General features: G+C 35.8%; 1 protein-coding gene across 7 annotated transcripts in view; it reads right to left on the reverse strand.

Annotated features, from left to right (window-relative positions):
- LOC106460601 (protein yippee-like 1) overlaps positions 1-7,787 on the reverse strand; it is a 27,840-nt gene extending 20,053 nt beyond the window's left edge. For 2 of the 7 annotated variants that reach the window (XM_022387358.1, XM_022387356.1), the window contains exons 1-2: positions 7,660-7,787; positions 6,171-6,272 (exon numbers count right to left, since the gene is read on the reverse strand). The gene's annotated coding sequence lies outside the window, so the exon portion shown is untranslated. The remainder of the gene's footprint in view (positions 1-6,170; positions 6,273-7,659) is intronic. The other 5 variants (XM_013920319.2, XM_022387360.1, XM_013920320.2 and 2 more) reach the window with 3 other exon arrangements.
- Positions 7,788-9,266: the final 1,479 nt, after the last annotated feature.

Consider the following 9,266-nt stretch of genomic DNA (forward strand, 5'->3'; position numbering starts at 1 on the left):
CACAGTAGTCCCACTCCGGTATAGTCGGGACCCTACTGAAGTAGGCCACCACATGTTCGTTTTCGCCCACCTTTTGAGACAACACTCCTCCAATTCCAGCATCATAATCCAGTATGTATGGCAGCGAGGGATCTGGAAGCTTTAAAAGTGGAGCTGAGGCCAATTTTTCTTTCAATATCTTGAAAGCATGCTGGCAAGAAACTGTCCATTCAAACTTCTGGCCTTTTTTTGTCAAATCATGTAGTGATCCCACATTGTTTGGTGTTGGCCAATCACGTACTGCTTTCACCTGGTCAAGATCAGTTTGCCCACCATGCTCACTTACAATGTGACCTAAGTAAAGCACCTATTTCTGGAACAAGCTGCATTTCTTGGGATGGAGTTTGAGGTTTGCTGCTTTCAAACGATTGAATACTTCCTCTAGCCAGGACATTTTCTCATCAAACGTTGTTGCAAACACAATGACATCGTCCAGGTACACTAGGGCTATCCTCCATTGTAGGCCTTCCAGTTCTGTTTCCACCAGCCTCTCAAATGTTGCTGGAGAATTGTTAAGCCCGAATGGCATCACACGGTATTGCTAGAGACCTTGGCCATAACTAAGTGCAGTCTTAGATTTATCTGCTTCAGCAATTTTCATTTGATGGAAACGCGACTTTAAGTCTAGAGTTGAAAACCACATGGCTCCACCTAGAGTATCAAGAGTATCATCAATTCTTGGCAGTGGGTATGAGTCTTTTTTTGGTTACACTGTTAAGGGTCCTGAAATCCACACAGCAACGTTGGGTCTCATCCTTCTTCTGGACTAACATGACAGGAGCTGACCAGAGACTATCTGATTTTTCGACTATCCTTTCTTTAATTAAGCCATCCATGACCTTCTCCATCTCTTGTTGCTTTGCTGGAGCTATTCTCATCGGAGGGATGCTGATTGCCTATGTTTATTCTGTGCTCTACAAGGTCTGTGCTGCCGAGGTCATGATCTCCTTTCGAAAAAACGTCTGCATAATTCACCAAAAGCTCCCTAACCTGAAGAGCCTGTGATGATGACAAATGGACTATACTCTTCCTATAGAGGTCATTTAAATGTTCTGGGAAAGGATGGCCTTTCTATAAGGTCATATTTCTTTCCTTAACATTGACTGGCTCGACCTCCTGGCACACACTCAACAACGCCCCTTCCTTAAGTGTCTGCTCACATTTAGAGAAATTGGACACTGTAATGGCTATTACTTTATGACCTACCACAAGTGACCTTCCAATCTTCACAGCTGCTGCCCTGGTTGGGCTTTCCACTGCTTCCACAAGTACCAGGCTTCCTTGGTGATGTTCTTTTATTCTACCCCAAATTATGTTCTCTGACATAAGGAGTATTATAGTTGACTTAAATGCTGTGACATGCAAATCAACTGATGCAGCAACACTTACTGGAATTTGGCCTTTGTCGTTCCCAATCGTCATTTTATCGAAGTTAACTACACCCTTCTTCAGTAGTAAGTAGTCCAACCCAAATATGCAACTTTGGTCGTCCAGTTTTCCTGTCACGTAGACTCTACCTGTGTGCTTGCCATTTTACACGTAGCTGTTGGGACTTTCACAATGTGGGTTGGTGGGCATCCCTCAGCACCAACCACTACTGGTTTTCCAAAGCTGACTTATTGGTAGTATTCTTCTTACATTGGCTCCTCATGTGTTCGTGCTCTCCACAGTTCCAACAACCTTTCTGGGTATCAGCCTTTCCTGCCGTGACATCTTTCCTTTGTTGAAGTTTCTAGCATTGAGCTCTCTTGTGCTGCGGTTTGTTACAGTGCCAGTAAAGTCCCTTAAACCTCTCTGAAAGCTGACCTTTCCTGGCCTTGAATCCTGATGACTGTGCCAACCTTGGTACCTCTGTGCTGGACTTAACATAGGATTCGAATTCAAGAGCTCTGGCCATTGCATCCTGCAGAGTAGAGTGGTGTGCTTGCTTTACTTGTATTTTCAGTAGGCTATTGTAGGCTCTCCCCTTTAGCACGGACTCTCGTCCTAAAGCTAGCCCTGTAGACTTCGAACTGATTTTGAGTTCCATACCTGAGTTCTAGATCAGCTACCAGTGTTCTATAGTTGTGCTTGTCATCTACTGACAATTGTCCAAGTATTTCCAGTGGTTGTCCCTTCAGGCTTATTGTGAGGTACACTGCTTTCTGCTCCTCTGTCCATCCATTCATTTCTGCCAGTGGCTCAAATTGTGCTCTATGTGCTTCCCATCGAATTACTGTGGCTTCCTTCATACTATATCACCCCTATTGCTGACACTCGTGTCTGGAATGTGACTTCTGGCAGGACTAAAGATGTCTGCATTAGGGCTTAGCTGCGGGGTCTGGAAGGGGCTTCCTGTTGTCTGGGGCTGATGAGGTCCATGGTTAATATATCCTCCCTGTGTAAAGGATAGTAAGTCGTCCTTTAATGTATTTAATTCACTTTGAAATTTACTAATCTTTTCCATTCGTGTATGCTGGCTTTCTCTCAATTCTTGGAGACTTTCTGCTTGTTTATTTTCTTTCTCCTCCAACCACTGCTGTAGTCTCTCTTCTTGTGTATTTTCTTTCTCCTCCAACCACTGCTGTAGTCTCTCTTCTTGTTTGTTTTCTTTCTCCTCCAACCATTGCTGTAGCCTCTCTTCTTGGTTGTTTTCTTTCTCCTCCAACCATTGCTGTAGCCTCTCTTCTTGTTTCTTTTCTTTTTCTCCAACAACTGCTGTAGTCTCTCTTGTTTATTTTGCTGTTCGAGCTGCCACTGTTGCAAGTTTTCTTGCAACTGCTGCTGTCACTCTTGTTGTTTCTTTTCTCGTTCTTCTGGTTTCTTTTGCTGTTCTTATATTGCTGCCATCAAATCTGCTAAGCTCTAGTTTGATTTGCCACTTTTCGTTTCCACCTTTTTTTCTTCTCTTTTCTGTCCCACTCTCTGACACCAATTTGTTACGTATCTGCTTGTTTGTTAATTTCCCGAAGAAATCCTTTCCGAGAAACTTCAGCTATACAAGTCCTTTCTTAATTAAAACTAGTTTATTCTTTCTCGATACAACTTTGCAATACACAGAATTTCCCAAGTCACTTTAACTTAACTACTTTTATAAACACAGCTATAATTCACAGCGATTCACACACTTTACTTACGGTGCCTACTGTTCGCTCGACTCATTTATCTATCTCTATACCTATCTATGCAATTCTATCTTTCACTGGCTTATATACTAAAAAAGAGGGCATCTAGCAAACACTGGGACATTCGTGGGGTTCCCCGATAAGTCATGATCCTTCTAGAAATTCCAGCGCCCATGCTCCCAGCATCGCGTGACTTCTGCTGTCGTAACAATATTCTCACCAACAGCAAGAGGTCTACTAAAATGAGAAGGGTATACAGTGTTTGAAAGATTTATGTGCAGTATTAGAGACACGAAAACGTTGATAAAGTTCTGATACAAAGTGGAGATAGATAAATCATATGAAATAAGAAGTGATATTTAGTCCATAAAGCTTACATCTCATTAAAAAATTACTATTTTTACTTAAATTAATCCAGCTCAAACATAGTTTTTTATTACTATATTTCACCAACAAAATTTTAAATGAATTCAAATTAATAATGTACACTTCATTATTAGACAAAACATTTCACACAGTTATAACTAATAAAATAGTCTACAACTAAGCTTCTAAGGGTTAAACCTATGGTTCCTAATAGTTATGTATTTCTAACCTTTTCACTCCATCAATCATACAACTGAGAGGAAGAATGTGAAAATACCTAACAATTTTAAACACCTGAATCAAGGCTCCCTAATTCTTCTGCACTTTGATAAAAAGTCCAAAACTAAATAAGAAAAAAAGAAATGTTGCTGACTAAGATGGAAAATCAAAGCTAAATGATATAAATGTTCTTCTTACACAAGAAGTAAATTCTTCTCAAACTCCCATATCTCAAGAGCATATTTCATAACATTAAATATATCTTGTAAATTCTCTTCCATTCTTTAAGAATGCCATGGTCCCTTTGGATAAGAGGAGTTACTCTCAGAAGTAGCAGCTCTTCCAAGCAATTTAGTATTATCAGCAAATTTGGTAACACTACTGCTCAAACATCCTTACAAGTCATTTAAGTACAACATTAACAACAAAGATCCTTACAAGTCATTTAAGTACAACACTAACAACAAAGGTCTTAAACAGACTTCTGAAGGACTTCACTAGTCACATTTAACAAATTTAAAAAAACAAGAGTCCATCTGTGACCACTGTCTGCTTTCTACAAGTAAGCAGAATTTCTGTTGACTTAATTTTTTCACCAATACCAGTCATAAGCATCCAACTGATTAAAATTAAGATTGCATCATAATAAACTTGCTTTTTAACCCACTCTAAGCACATTTCTGTAAATTGTTAAATATTACAACTATTACATCTCAACTGGCATTTCATTTAAATTCAACAGCCTTTTAGTATTGCCACCTCCAATGACTTATAAATTTGGTGCTTTTCTTTCTTATTGACCTGAGAATGACCTATATTAATAAGTGCATCTTGCCGAGTTAAAACATGGTAAGAGTCACTCATTCACTCAGAATATTATGACTGAGCTATGAGCAATATAGATTTGCTAAAATGAAAAAAAAATGTCAAATATACCCACTACAATAAAACAATAAATGTATGTTCACTTACTTGGCTAATTAAAATTAACACAAATAAACCACACGGTTAAAACAATTTTTGACTCTAGCACTAACACAGCTTATTTCTTTTCAGCAGTTTGAATACATTTTCACAATATTTTATGTGCTGCTGAATTATCCTAATATCTTGGCTCTGAATTTGCTTTTCTAGAGGGCAAAATGCTAGAATTTCGTAGAAGAAGCTTTACAAAATCCTTTAGTGAAGTATGCTATCATAAAAGGAAGTCAAGATGGATTTACTAAAGCATAGCAAAGTCTTGCCTTGCTAATGTGATAATTTTTTAAAGGCATTAATTTCTAACTTGACAATGGAAAGAGTGTAGACTTTTTGTACTTAAGACTTTCAAAAACTTTTGATTAGGTACCACACAAAAGATTAACTAGAATAACCCATCAGTATGACTTTGGAGAAAGACTAATTTACTGCATGAGAGAAAGTAAAAGGTTGATATTAAATGAGCACAATCAGATTAGACCCTTGTTATTAGTGAAGTGTCTTAGAGGTCAAAGCTTAGGCATTTGGTTTTAATATTTCTAGTAATCATGTTGATAGCATCATAATTAGTATGTCAGTAAAGTTTTCTGATGATATAAAACTCTTAGGTATTTCTAGCTGTATTGCAGATGTTGAGATAGAACAGAATGTCTTTGATAAATTGGTAAATTTGACAAATATTGTGCAAGTGAATTTTAATAAAGGTGAGTTCCAGGTATGAGTTATCCAAGCCTGAGTTATTATAATTTGGACCACACATTTAATATATATGACAATCAACTCAACAGCATGGCTGAATTAAAGGATCTTGGCATGGTTCAGTAACTTAAGCTATTAAAGCTGTACTCCATTCCTGTTAATAATGTTATTAACAGCTTTTGCTAGTAGTAAAGATAACTAACATAATTGTACTTTTGTAAGGTGTAATTATAAAAGTACTGATTATAAGTTAGAAAAAGTAATTATCTTTCTAAACAAATCACTAGTTAGGACTCACTAAGAATGCTTAGTACAGTTTTGGTATCTACCTGAAAAGGATATCGACTAATTAAAAAGAGGTCAGAGTTAGATGACCATCTTTAAAAACCTACTAGCATTTGCTATAAGACCAGCTGTTTACCATTTTCATTGTTGAGGTTATTATCATTGTAGAAATGTATGAAAAGTATACTTCTTGGGGTCACAGGACACTGTCACCCCTTTTCAAAATCTGCTGATAGCTGGCTTTCACTTGTTTACAAATTGAAAATGTGTTCTACTACTACAGTGTTAAGCTAAATTGTTTGCCAGGTAAAATAAAATAATTTTATGCATGATTTAGGAACAGACCATAATATTCTCAGTACAGAACAGTACTGCTTAAATCAGGAATGGTGATCAATCTAGTCCAAAGATGGGCTACAAGAATGATTTTGAGGATAGAATAGTTATCTTATGGAGAAGGATTAAGATCTCTCAACTTACTTTTTCTTGAGAAAAGTATGGTAGGAGGTAATCCTATTGAAATTTACAAGATCATCTGGGAGATCAATAGGATAAAGGCCTCTGATATTTTTGTTCTGTATTCTAAAGACAAGAGGATGAGAGGACACAATGTTTAAGATTTGGAAAAGACAGACAAGACTCCATTTAAAAGTTTTATTTTTCTACCATATTGAAATTGATGATTTTTTAATATAAAGGGAGGGTTTAAGTTTTTACTTTTACATAAATACATAAAATTTAAGGACAACAATGGAATGGACCTTCATCCCTTCCACTACACTTAAAGAAAAAATAATTCAAATCCAGTCCTTATCATTTAAGTATTTATGAAGCCTTTGTTTAAACTCCCTTAAACTTATTGCATCCATTACATCTGAAAGCAACCCACTCTAAAGGCCACCAAACCTGTACAAAATTTGTACTTGCACCCTAGTCCTAGCATTCTCACCATTAAAGAAAAAAAAGGCATATTAACACTATCAATTACCTTAACAATTTTAAACACTTCAATCAGCTCCCCTCTGACTCTTCTTTTTGTCCATGTGTAATGTTATTTGGGAACTTGTAGCTGTGTTATACTATTCAAGATGTTTCAAATCAACAGACATTGTAAGACTAAAGTTAGCATACAACTACAGACAAGAAAACAGCCTAACAAGATAGCATCAAATTGCCTAATCACAACAGCAGAAGTTTTCTTCTATGGTAATACTTAACTGGATATATTTATAGTTACTATAAATTAATGTATCATTGATTTTGGTTAAATTATGTTTGTAGATTTTCAGTTAAAACAATAATGTAACAATTTTTATATAATTTTTTCATTAGCTAGTTATAGCTTATAGTCAGTCTCACATTTTTTGAAGGAATCAAACCACCTCAACAAGTAAATGACAGATTATAAGATAAATTTTTAAGCTTTTGAATAAGATTTAAATATGTGTGTGTGTATGTATTAAAACTTAAAAGCATATACAGAGTTCAGGTTTTGGGTTAAACAAGACTGACTGTGCAACAGTGGCTCAGTGATTTCAAGTGTATTTGAAATTAGTTATCAACCACTATTATTTAAAATTAAATATATGTTGAAAAGTAACTGACAACATATTCCAAATTTTTATAATAATTAGTAATACAAAATACTAGTAAACTTTTGAGTTATTGTTTACAAGCCTATTAACTTCATTAAGCTTACATAATCCGTTGTCAAACTATACAATAATACATTCACTGTTATTATTCTAAATCTAATTTATATTCATTTATAAATTATAGTGTTAAGCAACTACACTGCAGCTGACTGTGCTAGCGTTAGGCTATAATATGCAAGTTCCAATAAGTTCTACTGTTATATTAAATTAGTTCCAGTTTCACCATTAAGTATTAATAATTACTGAATTAGTAGTATTAGCTAGTATTGTCACAGCACCTTTTTCAAAACTTAAAAAAATATTATAATATTTACCTACAAGTTGACTATGGTACAGGCCTAGTAAGAGTCGACTACTTTCTTTGTCACAGTTAGCTGATGTCTCGGGAATGAACAAAGCAACTTAATTTCCTACTTGACGAACAGCTGTTTATTGCGCAAACCAAAACACTGCACTATCTCCAAATAACTGCGCAACTCGTCCAGAACTGAAAGAGCTCTATGCAACAACCAATCAAACCACTCATTGTACTTACCCCAGACAGCTTTCAAGGGCATTGGCCTACTGGATGACAGCCAAAACAAAGGGCCACGTGATAAGTTGGGATGCTGTTAATTGTTTTTGTATATCTATACACATTATCCAATCAGTAGAGTTCGTTCAGATATTGTGTGGACGTTGATGTCACTTTTATCTATTATCTATGGCTTTGGCCTTTACTCTTTGACTTCTTTCCTACTGTTATATACACACAAACACTCACGTAACCTGCAATGTTATTAACCATCGATGTTTTGATTAAATGGGTTATACAAATAAAAAGACTGTTTTACTTTTTTTTAATCATTTAGTATTTTCGCCCACCCTAAAAAGATTAGTCTACGCTCACAAATCACTTGTTTTTGGAAATACCCAACTAACAAAAAAAAAAAAAGAATCTTTAGTGGGGATAGGAAGAATAATAAAAGTCGAAGGAGCATCTAAAAATAAAAACAACAAGGAATGATTACAGTATAGCAATGGCATAACTTAAACATTTCAAAATTTGCGTAAATAAGGCAACTTTAGCACAACCTTACAAACATTTCAAAACACTAATCAATAGCATATGCAAAATCGGTTGACCACTTGATGAGTTAAGTGACTTCTTCAGCCCTATAAGGGCAGACATGCAGTCATATTGTTACTTCTCTGGTCTTTAGTTAATCTCCTGTATAATTTCTTTCTGATGAAACTATAGCGACACAAGTCCTTTCTTAAATAAAACTAGTTTATTCTTTCTCAATACAACTTTGCAATACACTTAATTTCCACTGTCACGCTATAACTTAAAAAACGCTATAATTCACAACAAACGACTCACGCGCTCGACCCAACTGTCCGTCTCTATCTCTGTCTGCAATTCAACTACATTGTTGCCGTCACTTCTTGGCCATCTTATATACAAGAATACCGCATATCTAGTAAACACTCGATATGTTCACATTTGACCCATGATATAACGTCACGTGGCAACAAATTAACCAATGATGAATTACCCCAGTTATTGTTTACCAGTAATACATTACGAGAAGATCTTAAATTGCAAAGCATATTAATAAGCATAGTGTTGTTTGGCCCTGAAAAGGTGAAGACAAATCACTGTTTATCATTATGTGTTGTGTTAATATGAACCTAATGTAAAGAATAATAATAGTAGGATTTTGACAGTTATTAACAATAGCTAAGGAGAGAGGAAGAGGTGAAATTGAACCTGACCATCCCAGGCCGCCCAACGATCTAAAACCTTATGCTGAACGAACATAGTGTTGTTTAAGAAATTAGCATGTAAAATACTATGAAAATATCTCCAAGCAATTTAAATAATCCACCAGTGGCAGATGAAATATTTTTTGTATAAATCGATCTAGCCTTTGATCGT

Source organism: Limulus polyphemus, unplaced genomic scaffold, assembly GCF_000517525.1.
Source record: "Limulus polyphemus unplaced genomic scaffold, Limulus_polyphemus-2.1.2 Scaffold802, whole genome shotgun sequence".
NCBI classification, from domain to species: domain Eukaryota; kingdom Metazoa; phylum Arthropoda; class Merostomata; order Xiphosura; family Limulidae; genus Limulus; species Limulus polyphemus.